This window comes from Aotus nancymaae, unplaced genomic scaffold (genome assembly GCF_030222135.1).
Source record: "Aotus nancymaae isolate 86718 unplaced genomic scaffold, 86718_ANA_hifiasm-v0.15.2.pri h1tg000058l, whole genome shotgun sequence".
Lineage (NCBI taxonomy): Eukaryota > Metazoa > Chordata > Mammalia > Primates > Aotidae > Aotus > Aotus nancymaae.
In genome coordinates, this window is record NW_026988472.1 from 34,629,696 (window position 1) to 34,655,705 (window position 26,010).

The window sequence follows — 26,010 nt, forward strand, 5'->3', positions numbered from 1 at the left end:
GAAGTCATTATGAATTTTTATGTGCCACATAAAACAGCATGGAAATACGTAAATATAGAAAGCAAAAGAACCTATGAGACAGTAATTTTAAAAAATCAATAGCAGTGGAAGGTTACAACAACTATCAATACTTAATAGATCAAATTATCTAAAAGGAAAGAGAATATGTGTATAATCAATATTAATCTAATAGCTGTAATTTAAATTCCATTCTCTAAGAAAAGAATATTTTCTTTTCAAACAGTCCTGCCCACTCACTGTCAAGAAGAGGAAAAGAAAATATCTGCTGTTGTAAATAGAGCCCCATCCTTCCTTGCCCTATCCCGTTTGGAACTTTTGTAGGCTTTGCTCAGAAATTCAAGGCCAAGTTTTTGTATTAGTTTTTCCGTAAAACCATGTTGAGCCAATCAGTAATTTCAAGGTTTTGTTTGTTTAAAGTCTAAGAGTCCAAACTTTCACAATCTATTAAAACTTGGCCCTAAAATGACAAACCTTCTTAAAGCCTTATTTTCTCAAAGCCCCTATTCCTGCTTAGATTAAGAGTTGACACAATACTCTCTGAACTTAGTTGCACCAAAGAGCTACGAACACTACACTGTTTTAAATGCTTTTAAGACTTAGCTTGATGTTAGGAAATGCACACACTTTCTAACTAGTTTTCAGATGTTTAACGCAGTACAGCCTCCTTAATAAAGTATTGCCATTTAATGCATTAAATAATTAAGCAATAACCATGTTCATTACCTAACATTCTACCATATAGCATATAGCATAATGGAATGAGTAAAACAACTGAACTATTTGGATCACTCTTATTTCATACTGAAAAACTTTTTAAATAGCTCATTAACTTTTGCTGAAATTCTGAAAAGAAATTCTATTCACGTTTCCTCTACTGAAGTATTCTACCTTTAGCCGCAGACTTAGCTGGAAGCAGTGTGAGAAACACTTGATGTAATCAAAGGATGAAGACAGTATTTTGACATAGTATTAAGTGGAGATTTAGACATTGTACATGGATTAAATGAAATAAAACCACCCTAGGTAAAATTTTTAAAAGGTTAATTTCAGTCAAATGCAGTATATGATGAAGAAAGGTTGGTATGAGAAACTTATTCTTACATGTTTCCTTTTTCTTGCACCTGCTACCTTTCCCAAAATCGGGCATTTAATTTATCTCTGAACTAGTCATCAACATAGCTGTTAACTTAGTAAGTACATTTCTTTTCAAATGCCTTCTCAATGAGCTATATATCTCCATGTATTAGAAAATCTTTCTGGCCAGGCGCAGTGGTTGACGCCTGTAATCCCAGCACTTTAAGGGGGCCAAGGCGGGCAGATCTTGAGGTCAGATCGAGACCATCCTGGCCAACATGGTGAAACCCCGTCTCTACTAAAATACAAAAATTAGTCGAGCATGGTGGTGCACGCATGTAGTCCCAGCTACTCAGGAGGCTGACACAGGGGAATCGCTTGCACCCAGGAGGTACAGGTTGCACTGAGCCAAGATCACGCCACTGTACTCCAGCCTGGGGACAGAGTGAGACTCCATCTCAAAAAAAAAAAAAAAAAGAAAAGAAAATCTTTCTGATACCGTATTAGGATTCAGGGTTTTTTTTTAATTAGTGCATTATCGCTTTCATGTGACTTTATTCAAGCTAATTAGGTGCTGTCCTTCATTTTGCGATAACCAGTTGTAAAAATCACACCTTGCAGTTTTTAAAACGTTCTAAATATTCTTAAACTATGAACTTTCTTAACATAATTGTCTTGACAACTCTCTTGTCACTAATAACCATCACTGTAACCTTGACTAATACTGACTGTACTCTATCTCACCTACATGAATGCATACTTACTATTATTGCTTTTCCTAAATATTACTTTGGGCCTCTGAAGTTCTGTAAACTTAGTGTTAACACTAACAATATTCTCTGTACACCTTAAACACTGGCAAGGATATAACACTGGGCCTTTCAACAACTAAAACAAATGCTTTAAATGGACAGTTCCAGAATTGTGAGGTATTTTTACATTGATCTTTTGCTAATGCATTAGCAACATGTTTTGCACATGGAATTTAATAAATCCTTTAATCATTAAAAAAAATAATAAAAGAAAAGAACAAGCTGGACAATGCAGCAGCCGGTTTGCAATACACCTGCTTCTCAAAGACCAACAATGGGCATGCTCCAGATTGAGTATCAGCAAGCATTAATTTCATGACCATTCTCTGGAGCAAAGCTAGGGAGTCAGTTAATTTTTACCCAAAAAAATCTCCAAACCAAGGTTTTTCCAGGGGGGTGGGAAGACACTAAAATACTAGATAATAACCTAAAAGAGAGGAAGAAACTGGGAGAAAGCACAAACATATATAATTTGAGATAAGAAAAAACAACAACACAGATATAGAAAAAGGAAAACAACTTGTAAGAAAATGGCCTAGATTTCTACAACAGCACAATGAGGGAAAATGTAAATTACCAGCATTAACTCAATAAAAGAAAGAAAACTCAATCATCATAAATTTTTTTTTTAAAGGGGGTGCCTGAGCACAGTAGTTCACACCTGTAATCCCAGCGTTTTGGGAGGCCAAGGCAGGGATCGATTACGGCCAGGAGTTCAAGACCACCCTGGGCAAAATAGCTAGACTCCATCTTGACTAAAAAATTAGCTAGGCGGCCGGGCACAGTGGCTCATGCCTGTAATCCCAGCACTTTGGGAGGACAAGGTGGGCGGATTACCTGAGGTCAGGAGTTCGAGACCAGCCTGGCCAACATGGTGAAACCCCACCTCTACTAAAAACAAAAAAAATTAGTGAGGCGTGGTAGCTCACACCTGTAGTCTCAGCTACTCAGGAGGCATAGGCACGAGAATCACTTGAACCCAAAAGGCAGAGGTTGCAGTGAGCCGAAATCAAGCCACTGCACTCCAGCCTGGACAACAGAGTGAGACTCAGTCTCAAAAAAAAAATTAGCTAGGCATGGTGGTGCATGTCTATAGTCCTAGCTACTTGGAACGCTGAAGTGGGAGGATCACTTAAGCCCAAGAGTTCAACGCTAGAGTGAGCTATGATTGTCCCACTGCACTCCAGTCAGGGCAACAGGGTGAGACCCTGTGTCTTTTAAAAACAAAAAGAGAAAAGTTGTCTAATGTTACCCCTTTCAGAAGGCTCCAGTCTTTCCCCAAAGCTATCTTTTAATAGAGACCAAGTCTCACTATGTTGCCCAGCTGGTCTTGAACTCCTGAGCTCAAGTGATCCTCCCACCTCAGCCTCCTGAAGTGCTAGGATTACAGGCATGAGCCCCATACCCTGCCTTTCACCAAAACTATCTGAGTTGAGGAAAAAAGCTTTCTCAACTCCTTTTATAACACTAATTTACCATTTAAAACAAAATCTAACCAAAATAATTCAAGCAAACTACAAACTTGGTTAATTATGAATCCCAAGTCAAGTATCTGCAAATGTGATCCATGAGGTAAAAAAAAAAAAAAAAAAAAAAGGCAGCACACATCCACGCACATGTATGCACAGACATATACACACACATACCTTGGAACAGTATGGGTGCTCTAGAATTCAAGGATGGAGTCAAATAATGGCCCAAATAATAGGTCAAAAAAGAAACCCCCTGATATTCTCACCAAATGCTGAAAAGTTGAAACTTAACATCTACTTTTGATTTAAAGCAAACTTTCGAGTCAAATTGGGATAGATATTTTAACAGTTAAAAAATACCATAAAGGCCGTTCGCGGTGGCTCACACCCACAATCCCAGGACTTTGGGAGGCCAAGGCAGGCAGATCACGTGAGGTCAGAAGTTTGAGACCACCCTGACCAACACAGAGAAATCCCGTCTCTACTAAAAATACAAAAATTAGCTGGGCATGGTGGCACATGCCTGTAATCCCAACTACTCAGGAGGTTGAGGCAGGAGAATCGCTTGAACCCAGGAGGTGGAGGTTGTAGTGAGCCAAGATCACCCCACTGCACTCCAGCCTGGGCAACAAGAGCAAAACTCCGTCTCAAAAAAAAAGAAAGAAACAATAGGAATGAAGGGCAGATACATGCTAAAACATGGATGACCTTGAAAACAATATGTTAAGTAAAAGAAGCCAGACACAAAAGACCACGTTATAGGATTCCATTTACATAAAATGTCAAGAACAAGCAAATCCACACAGACAGAAGGTAGATTAGTGGTTGCTAGGGAATGAAGGGAGCGGGGAGAGGAGAGTGATTACCAGTAGGTATAGGGTTTCTTTTTGGGGTGATGAAAATGTTCTAGTTAGTGGTGATAGTCACAGAACTCCGAATCTACTAAAAAAAAAAAAAAACACTGAAATGTACATTTTAAAGGGTTGATTTGATAACAGCTTTATCTCAACAAAGCTGTTTAAAAAATACTCAAGTATATGCAATCTTAAACCAGTTCATATCAGAACATGTGTTTTGAGATATGAGAATGATGTCAGTTATCACTCTGTAACAAAAAGACATCTATTAAACCTAAGGTAAAACATTTTTAGAAGCCAAGTATTCCCTCTAAAGTCAAAATTAAGACAAGAATGCCCATTTATACTATTATTATAGGATGGTATGACAACTGCCAGTCAGTGCAATTAGGTAAAATGATGAAATACAAGATACAACTGTTATTTAAGGGAAATTAAATTATTTGTATATGCTATATCTAGGAAATCCAAAAGAATCAACTGAAAAACCATTATCAGTATTAATTCATAAGGTGTGCTGGTACAAAATTATTACACTTGAAGACAAAAGCTTTCTTATGTAACACTTAAGAATGAAAAATCCCACTGATAAGAATAATTAAAAACTCTGCTGCGGGCCGGGCTCCGTGGCTCATGCCTGTAATCCCAGTACTTTGTGAGGCCAAGGCGGGCAGATCACGAGGTCAGGAAATCGAGACCATCTGGCCAACATGGTGAAACCCCATCTTTATCAAAATACAAAAAATTAGCCGGACATGGTGGCAGGCACCTGTAATCCCAGCTAGCTACTTGGGAGGGTGAGGTAGGAGAATCATTTGAACCCAGGAGGCAGAGATTGCAGTGAGCCAAGATTGCGCCACTGCACTCCAGCCTGGTGACAGACCGAGACTCTGTTTCAAAAAAAAAAAAAACCACTATACTGTGTGGGATTTTTTTTTAAAGACAAATAGACAAAGCAATCTTGCTCTTGAATATGTCAGATTAGGGCTGGGTGCAGTGGCTCAGGGCTATAATCCCAGCACTTTGGAAGGCAGAGGCAGGCAGATCACCTGAAGTCAGGAGTTTAAGACCAGCCTGGCCAATGTGGTATAACCCTGTCTCTACTAAAGATACAAAAATAGCCGGGCATGGTGGCACACACCTATGAGCCCAGCTACTCAGGAGGCTAAGGCAGAAGAATCACTTGAACCCAGAAGGCAGAGGTTGCAGTGAGCCAAGTTTGTGCCACTGCACTCCAGCCTGAGGGACAGAGGAAGACTGTCTCAAATAATAATAAAAAAAAGAATATGTTAGATTAGTACTATCAATTCTCCCTTAATTAACCTCTCTACATTCAATCAAAATCCCAATACACCTTTCTTTAAATCAGCTGGTCTTGTATGTGTAGGTCAGCTTTTGGACTCTATCCTGTGCCACTGGTCAACCTGGCTTTGCGCCCACTATTTTAATCACTGTAGCTTTATACTACGTGTTGATATATGTTAGCGTAAGTCTTCCAACTTTTTCTCAAGATTGCCTTTGCCATTCTTGGCCCTGTGCCTTTCCCTATAAATTTGAGAACTAGTCTACCCAAAAGAAAAAAAAAGCAGCAGCAGCAGCAGCAACAGCACTACTGAGATATTTATTGCGACTGCAATGAATTTCTGTATATATCAATTTAGGGAGAACTGACATCTTTACAATACTGACACTTCCAATCCAATGAACATGGTTATCTCTTTCCATTAATTTAGGTCTTCTTTCATTTCTCTTAGGAAGGTTTTTACTGAAAGTCTTGGTATGCTTTGTTGGATTTATTTCAAGGTATCAGATGTTCTTTGACCTTATTATAAATTATATCAGTTTTCAAATTTGATTTTCAAATTGTTGCTGGTATAGAGAAAGAGTTGATTTTTGCATCTCAATGTTCCCCAATTATAATATAATAAAATTAGAAATAAATGTTACAGAGGTAACGGTAATACAAAAAAAAAAATCCTAGAAATACAAATTTCTAAATAATTTTAATGGGGAACAGGAAAACTATGGAAATCACAACATATTTAGAACTAAATAATAACAAAAACCAATTCATGTCAAAAATCATAGCATCCAGGGATAGAGAGAGGCTGGTTAACAGATACAAAATTACACTCAAATAGCAGGAGTAAGTTCTAGTGTTCCATAGCAATGTAGGGTGATTATAGTTAAAAATAATTTATTACGTATTTTCAAATATCTAGAAGAGAGGATTTTGAATGTTCCCAACACAAAAAAATGACAAATGCTGAGGTGACAGATATGCTAATTACCCTGATTTGACCATTACACATTGTATACATGTATCACAATCACTCTACCCCATAAATATGTATAATTACATTTCAGCTGGGCGCAGTGGCTCATACCTATAATCCCAGCACTTTGGGAGGCCGAGCTGGGCAGATCACCTGCGGTCAGGAGTTCGAGACCAGCCTGGCTAACACAGTGAAACCCCGTTTCTACTAAAAATATAAAAAATAGCCAGGTGTGCTAGTGCACATCTGTAATCCCAGCTACTCAAGAGGCTGAGGCAAGAGAATTGCTTGAACCCAGGAGGCAGAGGTTGCAGTGAGCCGAGATCACACCACTGCAATCCAGCCTGGGCAACTGAGCAAGACCCCCTCTCAAAAAAAAAAAGTTGCATTTCAATTTTTTTAAATAGCATCCAATTATAGCCTAGAGAAAACGTTTTGGTTTTTACTGTATATATTATAAAAAAAAGATTAAATATGAATGAGCTAAGTCGCTAACTTAAATTTTTAAATGTCACAATAAATGCAAATAAAGTAGAAGGAAAATATTAATAGGAGCAGAAATAGAAAGGATCAATAAAAGTAACTATGTTAAAAGTCTAATAATAAAGGGAGTTACTGGCAATATTGATCAGAAAAAAGGGAACAAACAAAATTAGATTTTTAAAAGTCATCAGGGAAATCTGTATTTTATAATGATGCATTTGAAATTTAATATTTTTCTGGAAAATTGTTCATTTTGTTTAAATGACCAAAATACCTCAAGAACAGCTAAAAAAAGACTTATCATCATAAAAGAAACAATCAACAAATCAGAAATCACAAATTTACACACAGAAGACACCAAGCATAAATAATTTCACAGATGGATTCTCACTTTTAAGAAACAGATCGTCGCAGGGCGAGGTGGCTGACGCCTGTAATTCCAGCACTTTGGGAGGCCAAGGCAGGCAGATCATCTGAAGTCAGAAGTTTGAGATCAGCCTGACCAACATGGTGAAACCCGTCTCTATTAAAAATATAAAAATTAGCCAGGCATGGTGGCAGACACCTGTAATCCCAGCTACTCAAGAGTCTGAGGCAGGAGAATCACTTGAACCTGAGAGGCGGAGGTTGCAGTGAGCTGAGATTGTGCCACTGCACTCCAGCCTGGGCGACAAGAGAGACTCTGTCTCCAAAGAGAAACAGATTGTCTCTATTAAATAGCAACTGTTAAAAAGAAGAAAGAAAGAAATACTCCCCAATTCATCTTATGAGGTTGACTTAACCTTGTTATCCAAACAAGATTACATAAAAAAGGAAAAGTACATGGTAATAACAAAGAGATGCAAACATCCAGGAATCCAAAAATAGTTTAAAATAGAAAATCTAGGACTCACGCTGTAGCTCACACCTATAATACCAGTTCTTTTGGAGGCCCAGGCAGGGCAATTGCTTGAGACCAGGAGTTCAAGACCAGCCCGTGCAACATGGCAAGACCCTGTCTCTACAAAAAAATTTAAAACTCAGCCCAGCATGGTGGCACATGCCTATGGTCCCAGCTACTTGGGAGGCTGAGGTGGGAGGATGGTTTCAGCCCAGAAGGTCAAGACTGCAGTGAGCCGTGCACTCCCACCTCAGCAACAGAGCAAGACTCCATCTCAAAATGAAAAAAAAAAAAAAAACTGCCGGGTGTGGTGGCTCACATCTGTAATCTCAGCACTTTGGGAGGCCGAGGAGGGCGGATCACCTGAGGTCAGGAGTTCAAGACCAGCCTGGCCAACATGGTGAAACCCTGTCTTAAAAAAAAAAAAAAAAAAAAAAAAAAAAAAAAAACAGAAAATCTATTAATGGGCTTCATCACACCAATAGATGTAGCAAAAGCATTAGCAAAATTAAACTCTTGCTCATGGTTGAAACACTAAAATGATTAGTAAAAGAGAACTGAAACTAAAAAATATCCAGGCTGGCCAGCATGGTGAAACCCCATCTCTACTAAAAATACAAAAATAAAATAAAATAAAATAGCTGGGCGTGGTGGCACATGCCTGTAGTCCTACCTGGGAGGCTGAGGCAGGAGAATGGCTTGAACCCAGGAGGCAGAGGTTGCAGTGAGCTGAGATGGCATCATTGCATTCCAGCCTGGGTAACAGAGCAAGACTCCATCTGAAGAAAAAAAAAAATAAAGTGGGGCACAGTGGCTCACACCTATAATCCCAGCACTTTGGGAGGCCGAGGCGGGCGGAATATGAGGTCAGGAGTTCAAGAGCAGCCTGACCAACATCACGAAACCCCATCTCTACAAATACAAAAATTAGCCAGGCGTGGTGGTGTGCACCTATAATCTCAGCTACTCAGGAGGCTGAGGCAGGAGAATCACTTGAACCAGGGAGGCGGAAGTTGCAGTGAGCCAAGACCGTGCCACAGCACTCCAGCCTGGGCAACAAGAGCAAAACTCCGTCTCAAAAAATAAAAATAAAAAATCATCAGCACCCCCTCCCAAAAAAGCCCACTACAATACCATATTTAATGATAAAACATTAGAAGCACTCCACTAAAGTACCTAGAGAAGGATGCCCATTATCAATACATCTACCGAACACTTCAGTACAGGAATTAGTCAATGCAGTAAAACCAGAACAAGACATAAGAGGCAAGAAGGAATGGAAAAGAAGTAAAACTGTATTATTCAGACATGAAAACTATTTAGAAAACACAAAAGAATGATGAACTGTTATTACTACATTTCACTGACTCTGAAGATACCAATTATAATCTGTACCCTTATTTTCCACACTATTAAGAAAAAAACACTGCCAATTAAACTGATACAGTATTTTCTTATTATCTAGGATTTTCATTCTAGATTTATCAAGACAATTCTTTCAGACTAGACTTTTATCAGATTTTGTGCATACAGAAGAAAAAGAAATTGGTAAGGTATTCCTACAACTTCACATTCAAGGTCCTACTATGGATTGCTTTTCTACTCAAAACTGTTCAACTGTTGCTAACAATATTGTCCTCTGCCAACAAGAGTATTGGTGATGCAGCACTTCTTAAAATTACCCATTATTATTTATGGGATTTTCTTTCAAGGCAGACACCCACTTCACAATTTCTTTGGCCTCCAGTTTTATTGTTTGGCATGAAATAATAATACAACAATGCACATACTCATTTAAAGTGATGACAAAATGAAGAGCCCTGACCAAGTTTGTGTATGTGCAGGCAATGATAGCTACAACATGACTGCTGCTTAGACAACAGTGATTATAGGACACCATCAAAGATCTATTTTGATTTCAGGTATGTGAAGATATAGGGGGGAAAAGTGTACCTCAGAATCTATGAAATATGACGAGCTCAGCAAGGTTGCATGAACAGTACATGTAAGTCAACAGTGATCCCTATACATGAGCAATAACTAAACAGAAATTATAACTAAAAGAAAATCCTATTCACGATGACAACAAAAATTACAGTATCTAACAAAAGTTGTACAAGAGCTTTATGAAAAGTAGCAGCACATACCCAGATTTAAATCCCAGCTCTACTACTTAGCATTTATCTATATGAATGTATTTATTCTATAAATTGGAGGCAAATATAAAAATCCAACAACAGTTTTCACAGAAATTGAAGAAATGATTCTAGCTATTTTCCTCCCTAAAATAAGCAAAGGGAGGAAAATAGCTAGAATAATCCTGAAGGAAAATATATATTAAGTTTTAATTATAAAGCTATTATTATTAAATCAGGATAGTATAGATACAGATATAGTCAAACAGACCAATTCAACCAAAATAGAGAAACAAAAAACAGATACATATGTGGGAATATGCTATACCTCAGGAGTTGCATAATAAATTAGTGGGGAGAAAAGCTGAACTATTTGATAAAACCACATGAAAAAGATATTGGATCCCTACATCACACAATACATAAAAAAACTCTGGTGAATTAATGACCTAAATATGAAAAAGCACTGTATCATTAAAACCTCGGGGTAAGGGAAGAATTTACTGAAGATATAAGAAAACACAAGCCATAAATGAAAAAAAAAATAGAGAAAACTGGCTACCATCATATTAAGAAGTCCTACATAAAAAACTTTCCATAAACAGCACTAAAAGCCAAGCCAGACTAGGAAAAGATATTTTCAGTGTATATGATCACAAATTAGTATCCAGAAAATAAAACCCATAAACCAGCTGGGCACAGTGGCTCATACTTGCAATCCGGCACTTTGGGAGGCCAAGGCAGGCCAATCACTTGAAGTCAAGAGTTCCAAACCAGCCTGGCCAACATGGTGAAACCCCCTCTCTACTAAAAATACAAAAATTAGCCAGGCATGGTGGCAAGCGTCTGTTATCCCAGCTACTCAAGAGGGTGAGGCAGGAGAATTGCTTGAACCTGGGAGGCAGAGGCTTCAGTGAGCTAAGACTGTGCCACTGCACTCTAGCCTAGGCAACAGAGCGAGACTCCGTCTCAAAAAAATAAATAAAACCCATATACCAATAAGGAAGAGGCAACAATCCAACAGAAAAATGGACCAAAGGTATGCACAAGCAATTCATAGGCAACTCAGATGGCCAATAAATACATGGGGAAAAAAGGTCAACCTCATTACTAGAAATGTAACGTAATATTACATTTAGAAAAGCAAAATGAAAATAGCAAGGAGTATAAAACCAAACAGATTGGGAAAAAATTACAAAATCCAATCCTTTGGCAGCGATTTGGAGAAACGGGATCAAACATAGCTGGTGGGAGTGTCAAAGAGAACACGATTTGGCATTTCAGCAATTCTCGGTAAAGTTGACAATGCAGACTTCTTAAATGAAGCAATTCTACTTCTATTATCTGTATATAATCCCAAGAAAGACAAATCATGTATAAGGATGTTCACAGCAGTAGTTTTTGAAATTCAGAAACTGCAAACAGCCTCACGGTCCCTCCAAGAAGAATAGATAAACCACAGTCTATTTATATACTGAAATACCAATAAAATGAATGAACTAGATAAGCAGTTTTCAAACTTCTTGGTCTCAGGACTCCTTTGCATTCTTAAAAATTAAGGACCAAAATTAAAAAAAAAAAAAATTAAGGACCACCAAGAGTTATGTGGGTTATAGCTATAGATGTTTATCATACTAGAAATTAAAACTGAGACATTTAAAAGCACTTATTAATGCATAATAATAAACCCACTGTATGCAAATATACTTTTTTTCCTTTGTTCCTTTTTTCTCTTTTGTTGAGATATTTTAAAAACTTTTAATTTAGGTATGGGAATACTGTGAAGTTTCATTATATAGGTAAACTCAGGGTTTGCTGTACAGATTATTTCATCACCCAGGTATTTAAGCCCAGTACCCAATAGTTACCTTTTCTGTTCCTCTCCCTGCTCCCACCCTCCACCCTGAAGTGGACCCCCAGTGTCTGTTGTTTCCTTCTTTATGTTCTTGAGCTCTCATCAGTTAGCGCCCACTTGTAAGTGAGAATATTCGGTATTTGGTTTTCTGTTACTGGGCATTAGTTTGCTAAAGATAATAGCCTCCAGCTCCATCCATGTTTCCACAAAAGACATGATCTCATTCTTCTGTATGGCTGCATATTTACTTTAAAATAACTATTTTTCAAAAAAAAAAATAGTAAAACAAGTGGCACTGTTTTACATTTTTGCAAATCTCTTTCATGTCTGGCTTAATAGAAGCCAGTTGGATTCCCATAAGTGTTTCTGCATTTTATCTATTATGGCATCATATGTCATGCAGCCTCTGTACAGTATTCCTATAGTGTACAGGAAAATGTGGGTGAAAAAGGCAAATGAAAAGTATTATGAAAACAGTCTGACCTCATGGACCCCCTGAAAGAATCTTAGGGATCCCCAGGAAGCCCTGGAGCACACTTTGAAAATTGCTGAGCTGGATAAACACATTACGTGGATAAATCTCAAAAACACACCGTTAAGTGAAAATAATAATATAAGGCATGGTTATGATACTGTTTATGTAAAATTAAACACACAGGCAATACCTGATATTGTTTTGGTACATACATATCGGGACAGTGGTTACTTTTGGTGAAGAGAAGACAGAATGGGATGGGGAGGTACCCTTTGACTGAATCAGTGAGAGTTTATTTCTTTAAATAACAAAAAGACATGAATCAAGTATATAGCAACATATTAAGAACTGTCAAATCTGGGTGATTCTGATTTTCAGTAATTTTAAAATACTCCATAAAACTTTTTAAATATATGTATTTTTAATGCCTAATGGCTGTGTACTTTGAGGCCAACAATTTCCTTAAAGTACATTTCCTTTGAGTAAAATACAATTATAAGATACCTGGATTTTATAAAATGTTGTCTGGAAAAACAATTTGGCAGGAATAAGAATAGGCTGGCCATATTCCAATCAGATAAGGGGTGGCGGGAGGGGGGTTATTCCTTGACCTGGTACCCTGATAGGATAAGCATGCCTTAATATGTCTACCCCTTGGTCAAAAAACACACTGACTGGATATCTGATTTTGAACAGCTGAAAACTATTCAATTACATAAAATTATCTGCACCCAATAACGGAAATGATTGTTTTTGGAGATAATGGTCCATATGCCAGGTACTATTTGGAGACAAAGATAAATGAGAACTTATCTCTATATTCAGTTTAGAAGACAAAAATACAAACACACAGACAAAATGTAATATGTTAAATGCTAAATTAAGGGACTCCCACCATAAAAGACAGATAAGATAAAAATATAAACACACAGACAAAATGTAATATGTTAAATGCTAAATTAAGGGGAATCCCACCATAGAAGACAGATAAGGCACACAGAACACTTTTATATAACACACCTGTTAACATGCTGTACAAGTTTCCCAATCTGGAAAATACTGGATTTAAGAATAAGTGGGTGAAAATAGAAGACAGGTGAGGTTTTTGTGAGATGAGCAAACCTAGGAATATTTGTAAAGAGAGGGTAATGATGCAAGAGACGGCATCACAGACAGAGCTCCATCCCTAAGGAGGCAGCCAGGGTGAAGAGCAGGCGCAGAGCAGTGGGGCTTGCGAGAACAATCCCTCCTGCAATAGCCCCCTGCGGCAAAAGGAGAAAGGCCTAGGCGGAAGACAGAAGAAAGGTATGAAGCGGAAGGGAGGGAAACTTGGCTGTTTATCAGATGGCCATCTACCCTTCTCAGCGAAGTAAAAGATTGGGTAATCTTTGCTGAGGGTGAGGGATTCCAAGGACCATTTGAGTAGTTTAAATGTGAAAAAAAAGTTTGGAATTGCCAGTGTACACAAGCACAAATATTATAAATAAGATTATCAGTGACAGTATCAGTCTAAATGGGGTTAGAGAGTAAGCATTTACAAAAAGCAATGTGGAAAAAAAAAAACTCTGTAACGCATTTGTAAGCATGCTTTTTTTTAAAAAAAAAGAAATCTGCATCTATCTGAAAAATACACAGCAATTTAAAACTAACACCTTATTTATCCAAGGTGGTTGGGTTAGAAGGTGTTCCTCCAGTCAGTTTTCCAGAGTTTCAAGGTCTACCCTTTCAGGCAAAAATAATTTTGTATTTAACCATTTCTCATGGAAACTAAACTACACACTTACCTGTCTTAATCACACAACTTGACTCTAATCTTAAATCTTGAACATCCACTGTTGCTGTACTGCGCAGCAAAACAATTCTATCTTCTTAATAGTTCTTCTATGTCTTTCCCAGCTGTCAAGATATAAAAGCACCTGGTTCTTCTAAGTTTATGTTTACCCTTAACACCTCAACAACCACAGCCCGCCTTCACAACTTGCTTCTAGTCAGCCTCATGCAACGCAGTTTCTCAAACTTTTCTAAACCATAGCCCTTTATAATAAACATGAGACTCTCATTCCCTCCAGCCCTTTCATGGAGCACTGCTGCTCATGACCTGTTACAGTCCAGAAAAATGGAAAAACTGAAAATGGGTATCCATGCCACCTAAAGGTTCCTATCATACAATCCTAGGAAACAGGCAGGGCGCGGTGGATCATGCCTGTAATCCCAGCACTTTGGGAGGCCAAGGCAGGCAGATCACGAGAGGTCAGGAGTGCAAGACCAGCCTGGCCAACATGAAACCCCCTCTCTACTAAAAATACAAAAATTAGCCAGGCACAGGGGCAGGGTCCTATAGTCCCAGCTACTTGGGAGGCTGAGGCAGGAGAATCACTTGAACCTGGGAGGCGGAGGCTGCAGTGAGCTGAGATCGCGCCACAACAGAGACTCCATCTCAAAAAAATAAAAATTCTAGGAAACACATTTCCCACATATGCATCTAGATTAGTCAAATATTAATCAAAACATGAGCAGGAAGGTTTGGCTTAGCAAACAGTCTCAGTTACCCTCTCAAACAAAACGGTGGTTCCTTTCACCAGGGGGAAGGACAAATTGCAAAAGACCATGTGAAGGTACTGCCTTTTTAATAATGGCTCTTCTAAACTAGACTTTTCAAAACTGACTTCTTAAAAAGTTACCACAGGAGGCCGGGCACAGTGGCTCACAGGTGTAATCCCAACACTCTGGGAGGCTGAGGTGGGAAGATCACGAGGTCAGGAGTTCGAGACCAGCCTGACCTAAATGGTGAAACCCCATCTCTACTAAAAATACAAAACTTAGCAGGGAGTGGTGGTGCACACCTGTAATCCCAGCTACTCAGGAGACTGAAGCAGGAGAATCGCTTGAACCCGGGAGGAGAAGGTTGCAGTGAGCCAAGATCGTGCCATTGCACTCCAGCCTGGGCGAGAGAGCGAGACTTCGATTAAAAAAACAAAAAGAATTACCAAGGGAATACTCATTTCTCGTTTTCATCAAATAACCCACAGCACTAGTCCTGTACTTTTCAACCAAGGTAAATGAAATGTTAGAAACCCCTCCCTATTTGTGTACCATAGAAATTGTAAAAACTCTGAGCAAAAGATTTCGGATGAGAAATCAGGATAGAAAAAACGAACAGCTGTCTTAATTGAGACGCATCATTCCAAAACTAGCAAAATTTGCTTAACTTCTTAATATTCCTGTAATCGTTCCGATAATGAAAACACTGATCAATTTACTACTCTCATTATTTTTCAACTTTGAAACTTTTCCTAGTACAATGGAACCACTAAGTACCGTAAAGCACAGCTCAGGGGCCAGACGGCAGTGGGAGGCTGGAGAACAGCTTGAGCCCAATATAGCAAGAACCTGTCTCAAAATAAAAAATAAATAAGTAAATAACAAGGCGCAGCTCAGGTGTGCCATCGCTCTTCTAGTTGAGGGCACCCCAGCTGCCTCCCCCATTGAGTATAAGCCCCTGGCAAGCAAGCTCTTCTGCAATCTAACTTTTCTAGCCTAAATTCCCACCACTCCCCTATCATGCACTTTTGCCAAACTGCAAATACTTACTGTTTTCCGAAGAAGCTTCACCCTTGAAACGTCCTTTTTCCACCTCCACCTCTACCTAACAAAGTCCTCCCCATCCCTCTGCAACCTTCTCCAAATGACACCTATTAATACTTCAGGAACCCTTCCCTCCCTGATCCTCCAATAGCAACCTTGCTTCCCTCGGAAATCCCAGTCAGTAATTAGCTGTACCTCTCACTTTACTGCATTTCACCTTGCCCCACCTACCTCTAAACATGAGACTTCTCGCAGCCACCGTCTGCATTACAGGAACCTTTTTAATGTTTCTAAGCACCTAGCATAGTGCATCACTAATAGTGGGCTCCGAGTTTATCAAGAAAGTTGTACAGTGTGCAATCAAAAAAGTACGGTAGGGGATGAAACTCCGCCTTAAAACTCCACAAATGAAAAATTGAAATACCATGACAGGCAAATGCACAATTAATATGCACCACACTAAGCTGCCCTCCAATAAGAAATTAAAAACGTCTGCCCTTATTCCTCAATTTTTAAAAAAAGTAAATACCACTAACAAATCACTAATCGCTTAAATCGTTTTTCAAGAAATTTGTTTCCACATAAATGAATACGAATGATTCAAAATTTTATTCCTCTGCTCGTGTTGGGCAATTTTTTTCCCTATAGGACAAAAGGATGGCGAGAACTTTCCCATCTTTATTTTTCTTTCTTTATTCAGATACTCGGGGCGGCAAGGATTGTTGGAAAAACAACCGCATCGAAGGCACCTTAGCAGCCACATTATGATTTGACTTAAGCAAAAATAACATTTCCTGGGGTCCCATAGGCCCTGGTGAGCCCAGGTGTCCGGAATGCCACCTGCCCCGAGTGCCCTCGGGTGGCTACAGGCGCGGGCGAAAGGCGCAGGGCCGGGGGCACTGAGGGCGGAATGGTCCCGGCGCCCGGGCGGCGGCGGTGGCCGCCTGCTGCAGCTCAGCTGAAACGCAGCGGAAACTGCAGCCAGTCACGGGGCTGCGGGAGGCAAGGCAGGAAGGTGGCGCTGCCGCCGAGCGCCTGAAGCCCGAGCGTTCATCATGGCGGCAAGGGCAATGGCCGCCACGGGGAGCGAGCACGCCCCTCCACGCGCACACGCCGCCGCGCCGAGCCTCCGGGGCCCGTCACCGGCGCCGCTGCCGCCGCCGCCGCCGCCGCCCGCTCTCCCACCCCCCCTCACGGGCTGTAGCGGAATTTTCTCTCCAGACACCGCCTCCAAGATGGCGGCTCCCCCTCCCGGCAACCCCCTCTATCGTCCCCTGCAGCAGCCGCCGAGCCGCCGCCATCTTGTCCCCCCGTCCCTCCCCCCCTCGCCGATATTTACATAGCGAAAATCGGCCCGGCCGGCCTGCGGCCTTCACCTCACGCCTGCAGCCTTCGCCTCCTTGCCAGGCCTCACCCCGGCGCGGTGCCCCAGGTCGGCCGCGGCGCCGACCCGGGGCCCCTCGGTCGCCTCCGGGACAACCGGGCGACCCTCCCCCAACCCCCGCCCGCTTACGGAGCGCGCCTCCGCCGCCGCTCGGGGCAGCCGGGCTCCTCCCCGGGCCTAACTGCGGCCTCCTCGGGGCCTGCTCGGCGCCGCGCGCCACGCCGCCTGGCCTAGCGCGCGAGGGCGCCTTGCGGGCCGCCGACCAGGCCGAGACCAGGCCGCTGTGCGCGCACTAGGCCCCGCGGCCGCGGCGGCACCCGGGACTCACCGGACAGGCGTGCGGGCGGCCGGCGACGGTGGCGGGTGCTGCAGGCCGGCCTTTCTCTGGAGCACTGGGCCGGGCTCCGGCTGGTGGGGCGGGCGGAGGGAGGGAGGAGGGGCCGAGCTCGGAGCTGACAAAAAGCGGCCCAGCTCCCCGGCACGGGCCCGCCGTCAGCACGTCACGTCACCGCCCGGGAGAGAGACCCAGGAAAATGCGGAAGGGTAGACAGGCCCCCTCCTCCGCCCGGTGGGTCCTTCTGGCGCCCCGGGTCGGCTCCGCTCCCGCCCCGCGACCGGGGAGCCCAGTGGCCTCGCTGCGGCGGGGTCTCCGGCGGCCGGAGTCTCCGTGACAGCGCCCCCCTTCTTTCCACCTCCTCCGCGCTCCCGCCCGCCGCCGCCACACACGCGCCGCTGCCGCCGCCTCGGCCGTAAAGCCCGCGTGGGGCCGCGGTCGGCCGACCCCGCGGAGAGGCAGGCTGCCCGGCGCCCCCCACCTTGTCCCGGGGGCCTCCCCGGAGACCAACCGCCTCTCCGCGCCGGTCTTGGCCGAGGCTCCAGCTCGAGTTGTTTGCAGGCCCTCAGACCCCCGCCCGCAGTAAATGTGTTTTCTTCATCCCCGTGGCTGGGGAGGAAGATAAATTTAGCAACCCCCGCCGTCCCCTGCCTTCGCTTAAAAAAAAAAAAAAAAAAAAAAAAAACTTTTAAATAAAATGAAAAAGGGCTTGCCAGTCTAACCGGGAAGGGGGGTGTGGAGTGGGGGGAGAAGGGTTATCCCTGGAGCACCTACCAAGCCGTCTAATTTTTTAAAAATAAGCCGTCAGAGAGCCGAACTGATTTTATTAGTTTGTAGGGAGGAGGAGGATGAGCAAAGTTGCATTTTGAAACGTTTCACACGTTGCAAAGAACAGGAATTTTCTATGTGTATTTCCTATGTACCCGTGTTTCAAAGCTTGGGAGCCTGTGAAATGTAAGTCTGGTGTCATCGTTCCATAAATCATGAATTTTCCACATTCCTTGATAGGAGCCCAGTTGGGTATGGATTTTCCTTTTTTTTTTTTTTTTTTTTAAACTGCTTAAACAAGCCTTTTGAAGTTTCAAAAGACTTGGGAAAGAAGGGGGAAACGATTAAACAGCACTTATCAACTTCAAAAATGTATATTTTGAACTTTACTTAGTTTAAATGTTTATGCTATCTTCCCATGCTGAACTTGGAACCCAAACTCTGTTTTAAAGTACTAGGAAAAAGTTAAATAGTGGAGTCTTTACATTAATTCCGGAATCTGCCGTGCTGTCCTTCAACACAACACTAAATGTTAAAGACCTTTTTAAACAATTAAGAAACAAAAATTATAAAGCAAATAGTATACTGATGTGAAATCTCGAAATACAGAGGCCACGTATTTTAGTTGCCTGACATAACTCTTTAAAACTCCCAGAATGCAATTTGTCCCTTCCCTCAGACATCTCTCAATCACAAATGCTTTCAAAAAGGAAAAACAAAAGTAGAGTAAGAAGAAATCTCTGAGAATGCACTGGATGGTAATTTTCCTCTCCGGCTTTAGTCTGAATTTTTTCAAGCGATTAAATTTCCTTTCAAAAATAGTAAAAACATGTCTTCATTGTTTATAAAAATTACATCAGGCTGTGATACTGTGCACAGAAAGGTAAATGAAACTAAGCAATGCTGTTTCAAGCACACAAAAAAAATAGCTTGTGTGCCCACATTAATATTTCTTTTTTTTGGAGACAGAGTTAAAAAAAAAAAAAACTCCAGCCCGGGCTAGAGTGCGGTGGCACAATCTCGTTCCACAGCAACCTCCGCCTTCCAGATTCAAGCGATTCTCCTGCCTCAGTTTCCCGAGTAGCTGGGATTACAGGCGCGCACCACAATGCCTGGTTAATTTTTGTATTTTTTCAGTAAAGACAGGATTTCGCCATGTTGGCCAGTCTGGTCTCGAACTCCTGACCTCAAGTGATCCACCCGCCTCAGCCTCCCAAAGTGCTAAGATTACAGGCGTGAGCCACCATGCCCAGCCGCCCACATTAATATTTCAAAAAATCGATAACCAACATTTAAGTACTTTCCAAGAGCCTCAGTTTGATGCTGCGGTATGGCAAGAATGGAGGCCGGGTGCCCTGACTCACCCCTGTAACGACAGCACTTTGGGAAGCCAAGGCGGGAGGATCACTTGAGTCCAGCAGTTCAAAACTAGCCTGGGTAACATGGTGAGACCTCATCTCTATAAAAATAAAAAGAATGGAGCCTCACTTCATCATCCATGCAACTGTACAACATTTTCAAGACAGAAAAACCTAATGTCACCGTTCTTGTTAGTTTTTTCATAATTACCATCAAATACTTACACGTCCACCAGTATAAGAGTGTCCAAGGAACATGAAACAGATGTATTCTCAACTTAAAAAATCACCAGTAGTTTAGGGATTGATGCTTTCAAAGAGCCCTTTGTGATTACTTTTCATACAGGAAGAGACTGTTAACTTTGGTGGAAAACAAGGAAAGGATGGCCTAGTTCTATTAGATTAGATAAACCTTTATTAAAGTCCAGCAAAGATTATTTTATAGATGACCATACAGATAAGGTCAACTATACTTTTTTGAGTTTAAAAAAAGGAGGTAAAGTAATTTGTACTTTAAGCCCATTTATGAAAGTCTGTAAAGGATATTGTTAAACTGGTAAAAGAACAATGATAAAAATTATTTCACTAGAAGTACACTTAGTATTATACTCATGATAAAGTGAAGGCGAAAATAAAGTGTAAACAGCAGAGATCAGAAATTGATGTTGTGATAAAATGCAAAATGCATTTTATGAAGGTACAATAGGACCTTGAGGACACCTAAGATCCTTGAAAGCATTTGGTAATTAAGTACCAGACATCTTTTTTTTTCCTTTTTTTTTTAATTTAATTTTATTTTTTTCTGAAGTTGCTTTTTATTGTCATTATTTTATCTGGGGGACCAGCACCAGACTTCTTACACTTAAAGGACCTGTATCTTGCCTTGACAATTTTGATAATTGTTTTAGTATTAGAATTCTGGGCACAGGAAGTAACAAAGATGTGCTTGCCCTTGGGGAACTCGAATAAGGAGGCTGTGTAAGGCAAAATAAAAACATTCCTAAGTACTTTCATTTTCTCACTTAAGTAAACATAATAAAAGGAAATTTTATCCAGGGAGGTTGAGAGCAGAACATTTCAAAAGAGAATGCTATGAATACAAAATAGCTGGTTTCAAAGCAGTAAAAGGAATTTTGATTACGCGCTAAAATATATTTGTTCCTTCAGAGCTGTTAATGTACATCAGATAGTTAAAAGCATTTACTCAAGGTTTTGACAGTGTTTTAATAACTTAACTAAAAATCTCTGACATGTTTATAGGTCCTTGAGCCAGAAACGATAGAAGGCCTTTCAATCATTTTTCCAGAGAAAGATTAGTCAGAAAAGAAACTGTTGATTTTTACTCCACATCAGAGACTGATGGGAATTCAAATAAGAAGCAATAAATTACTGGCTTATGAGAAAACGTAGACCTTCTTGAATAAAGTTGTGGTAAGTCATTTTTTTGTATCCCAAACATTAAAAAATATTTATCTCCCCCTAGAAAGGCCCTAGTTTTGTTGAACTAAGCATGCCCTATCAAAATTAACCATTTATCTGATACCTGATACTTAGATTATACTTAATGTGAGCAAGTTGCATCTTCTGTTGGAATTCAGTTGGCCATAATTAATGCCAAGTAAGAATTTTTCATCTGAGCCCTTAAGCCACACACTCTGTCCAAGGAGAATAATTTTAAGATAAACAATGACTGGCAAATAGGTGATTTTCAAGCAGTGCTTTTTACATGAGTCATTAGTTGAATAAGACATTATTTAATTCCTGAAAATCACCAATAGCCATATTCTTCATGGATTATAAATCACAGGGCACAGCAAACAAACCAGCTCTGCTAAAGAGATTTTAAAAATCAATATAGAGGCCTAGAAACAATAAGCAGTACCAGTGAGCACCCCTGGTGTCCAAGTTGGGGCCTCTACAGTTTTCCACCAAAGGAAAGGGAGAAGTGATTGATTCCAGGGCTGGAGCAGGAAAGTATAAGATAAGCCAGGAACATCTCCTTATAGCAGAAAACAAAAGAAGAAAGTGTCCAAGCTTACTAGGAGTGTGTCAAAGGGTTTCAGGAGCCAGTTTAAGGAGGCTCCAGTTGTCTAACGTTAAGAAAATTTGAATGTCAAAAAAAATTGCTATGAATTGAAACACAGCGGATATGTTAGTGAATTTATGAGACTTTAAAAATGATCAACCAGCGGTAATGGTTGCACAACTTTATAAATGTACTAGAAAGTAGAGAATTATATGTACACTTTAAAAGGGTGTATTGGATATAGTATGAGAGTCATATTTCAATTTTTAAAAATGATCACTTTTGGGGAATGCTAGGGAACTAACTCAGTATTTTCAAAACTAGTAAAGGAAAAAAGATGAAGCCTGTAAGCTAATTTTTGTATTTTTAGTAGAGACGGGGTTTTGCCGTATTGGCCAGGCTGGTCTTGAACTCCTGACCTCAAGTAATTCGCCCTCCTCAGCCTTCCAAAGTGCTGGGATTACAGACATGAGCCACTGTGCCCAGCTAGGACCTTTATTTTAATAGAAGTTTTCCAACTAATATTTGAAAAAGTCCTGATAAAATTAGAATATCACCATTTTGCAACACCTGATGAAATAATGGACCTTGGCAATGATCATCAGTGGCTGCTAAGCAGAGAGAAAACCAGAAATATGTCTCAAGATGGAAGGACTAAATGCTACTAGACAAAAAAGAAAAGAAAATCAAACCTGAGTTTGATCAACGCTCTGGCTCTAACTACCAGTTATAGGAAATACAGGAAACAGAGAAACTTATCAATGAAACCAAAGGGATATGATTGACAAAATCCCACTGATGAGAAACTCTAAAGGACAAATGAAAGATAAGAATAAACAAGTAAATTATAAGAAAACAAATTATAAGAAAAATTGAACATTTAACAAATAAATTTCTTTCTTCAAAAAATTATTAGAAAAAAATAGGAGGGGAAATCAATAGATTAGAAAAGACTTAAAAGACATGTGAATCAATGGCAGTGTATGAACTTCATTTTTTTTTTCTTGTGGCAAGATCTCGCTCTGTTGCCCATGCTGGAGTGCAGTAGCGTAATCACAGCTCACTGCAGCCTCAACCTCCCAGGCTCAAGTGATCCTTCTACCTCAGCCTCTTGAGTAGCTGGGACCACAGGTGCACACCAGCACGCCCAGGTAATTTTTGTATTTTTCATAGGGACAGGGTTTTGCCATGTTGCCTAGACTGGTCTTGAACTCCTGGACTCAAGTGATCTACCTGCCTCGGCCTCCCAAAGTGAGGAGATTCCAGGCACAAGCCAGGACACCTGGCTTATTTCAATTTTGATTCAAACAAACTGTAGGTCAGGTGAGGTAGTACATGCTGTAATCCTAGCACTTTGGGAGCCTGGTGAGCTCAGGGGTTCAAGACCAACCTGGACAACATGATGGAACCCCACATCTACAAATACAAAAAAATTAGCTAGGCACGTGGGGTTTCTGTAGTCCCAGCTACTCAAGAAGCAGAGGTTGGGAGGATCGCTTGAGCCTGGGAGGTTGAGGCTGCAGTGAGCTGAGATCGTGCCACTGCACTCCAGCCTGGGAGACAGAATGAGAACCTGTCTCAAAAAAACTAAAAATATGAGACAATTGGAGAAATGTGAACACTGGATTTTGTCAATACTGATTGGATATATGCTCATATAAACAAATTATTGTATTGTTAATTCATTTAGATATGATGGTGCTGTGATTATGTCTAAAAACTAGTCCTTATTGGCCGGGCAGCATGGCTCACACCTGTAATCCCAGCACTTTGGGAGACCGAGGCGGGTGGATCACAAGGTCAGGAGCTCGAAACCAGCCTGGCCAAAGTGGTGAAACCCTGTCTCTACTAAAAATACAAAAAATTTAACCAGGCGTGGTGGCACGCACCTGTAATCCCAGCTACTCGAGAGGCTAAGGCAGGAAAATTGCTTGAACCCGGGAGGCAGTGAGCCAAGATTGCACCATTGCACTCCAGCCTGGGTGACAGAGCAAGACTCCATCTCCAAAAAAAAAAACAAAAAACGACTTATCTCTCAGAGATACATGAACCAAAATATTTACAGATAGAATGATATGATATCAGAAACAGCATTCAGACTAACATGGGGGAGCATCGTAAGGGTGGAACAGGGTTCAAAGTGAAGTGTGTGAAGGAAACAAGATTGAAGTTGGATGATGGACATGTGGGGGTTTGTTGCATTATTCTCTTTGTAATGTATTTGAAATGTTCCATAATGAGGAGTTTAAAATATATACAATGTGTACACACAAAGAAAAAATTATCTTCAAATTTCAAAGAATCTTTGGAGTAGGGCAAGCATTACAGATATTAGTGGCCCCTTTCTCACACTTTTCTGTGGACCATATAACACTACTTACTTGCAAAACAATTAGCAGAATTAAGTAATGAAATATATAAAAACTAGACCACTTATGATTAAGAAAACAGCAATAGTTTTCAAATTTGCAAGGGAACATCTTGGCAAAGATGCAGATTTCCAGGCCCCAACTCCTGGAAATTCTGATCTAGTCAATGTGATGGTTAATTTTAATGTGTCCACTTGAATGGGCTACAGGATGCCCAGGTAGCTGGTAAAACATTATTTCTAAATGTGTTTGTGAGTGTGTTTCCAGAAGAGATTAGCATTTGAATCAGTAGACTAAGTAAAGAAGATCAGGCCAGGTGCAGTGGCTCAAGCCTGTAATCCCAGCACTTTGGGAGGCCAAGGGGAGCAGATCACTTGAGGCCAGAGGTTCAAGACCACACTGGCCACCATGGTGAAACCCCCATCTCTACTAAAAATACAAAAAATTAGCCAGGCATGATAGTGAGTACCTGTAATCCCAGTTACTCGGGAGGTTGAAGCAGGAGGGTCACTTGAGCCTAGGAGGCAGAGGTTGCAGTGAGCTGAGATTGTGCCACTGTACTCCAGCCTAGGTGACAGAGTGAGACTCCATCTTAAAAAAACAAAAAAAAAAAAAGAGAAGATCTGTCGTTACCAACGTGGGTGAACATCGTCCAATCCGTTGAGGGCCTAAACAGAACAAAAATTCAGAGGAAAGGTGAATTCTCTTCCTGAGCTGCCCTGGGATATTGGAGCTCCAGGTTTTCAGGCCTTTGGACTCAGATCAAATTATACTACCAGCTTCCCTTGTTCTCCAGCTTGCATAAGGCAGATCGTGAGGCTGCTTAGCCTCCGTAATCACATAAGACAATTCTCATAATAAATCTCCTCTTATATATCTATGTATATATCCTATTGGCTCTGTTTCTCTCTGGAGAACCCTAACTGATATAGTAGGTATGGGATAGGGCCAATTTAACCAGGAGCCCTGGTCATAAACAGACAAGTCATCCACATACCAATGACACTTTAAGAAATATTAGTACATCCTTGTAAATGCCTCTTTGCCCACATGTATGAGTTTTTCTTAGAATATATATAAGTAAAAATTCAGAATATGGCACATTTTCAATAACTCTCCAAAATGACTATCCTAATATACATTCCCTCCAGCAGAATATGAGAATTCCCAATTCCCCATTCCTTCATCAACCTTGATGTACTCATACGTTTTGACTATCTAATAAGTGAGAAATGGTAAAATTGTTTTAATTGACATTTCCTTGATAACAAGTAAGTTCAAGATATCTTTGACTCTTTATTAGCTATAGTTTTCCTCATCTGAAAATTGCCTTGGAGTAACCTTTGTCTGTTTTTCTAATGTTCTTATTTATAGGAATACTTTCTATATTCTGAATATAATTCTTTGCTAATTATGTATGTTACAAATATCATTTCCTTTGCTGCTTATCTTTTAACTTTCTTTGTCTAAGGTAGTTTTTCTAGTTGCACATCATGAAGTCAATTAAAATCCTAGGGAACTTTTTTTTAAAATGAGACAGGGTCTCACTATGTTGCCTAGGCTGGTCTCAAACTCCCAGCCTCAAGAGATCCACCCACCTTGGCCTCCCAAAGTGCTGGGATTACAGGGGTGAGCTACCACACCCAGCCAAATTAATGTCTTCATTTTTATCTATTTTTTTAATTTGTTTTGAGATGGAGTTTTGCTCCTTCACCTAGGCTGGAGTGAATCAGCAGGATCTTACCTCACTGCAACCTCCACCCTCCAGGTTCAAGTTCAAGCAATTCTCATGCCTCAACCTCCTGAGAGGCTGGGATCATAGGTGTGCACCACCATACCTGGCTAA

The 26,010-nt window shown here is 40.8% G+C and overlaps 1 protein-coding gene across 5 annotated transcripts in view; it reads right to left on the reverse strand.

Moving 5' to 3' along the window:
• ZFX (zinc finger protein X-linked) overlaps nt 1-16,725 on the reverse strand; it is a 68,619-nt gene extending 51,894 nt beyond the window's left edge. The window contains exons 1-3 of one of the 5 annotated variants that reach the window (XM_012448835.3): nt 15,932-16,725; nt 15,659-15,734; nt 14,125-14,236 (exon numbers count right to left, since the gene is read on the reverse strand). The gene's annotated coding sequence lies outside the window, so the exon portion shown is untranslated. The other 4 variants (XM_064364441.1, XM_012448836.3, XM_021670471.2 and 1 more) reach the window with 4 other exon arrangements.
• Nucleotides 16,726-26,010: the final 9,285 nt, after the last annotated feature.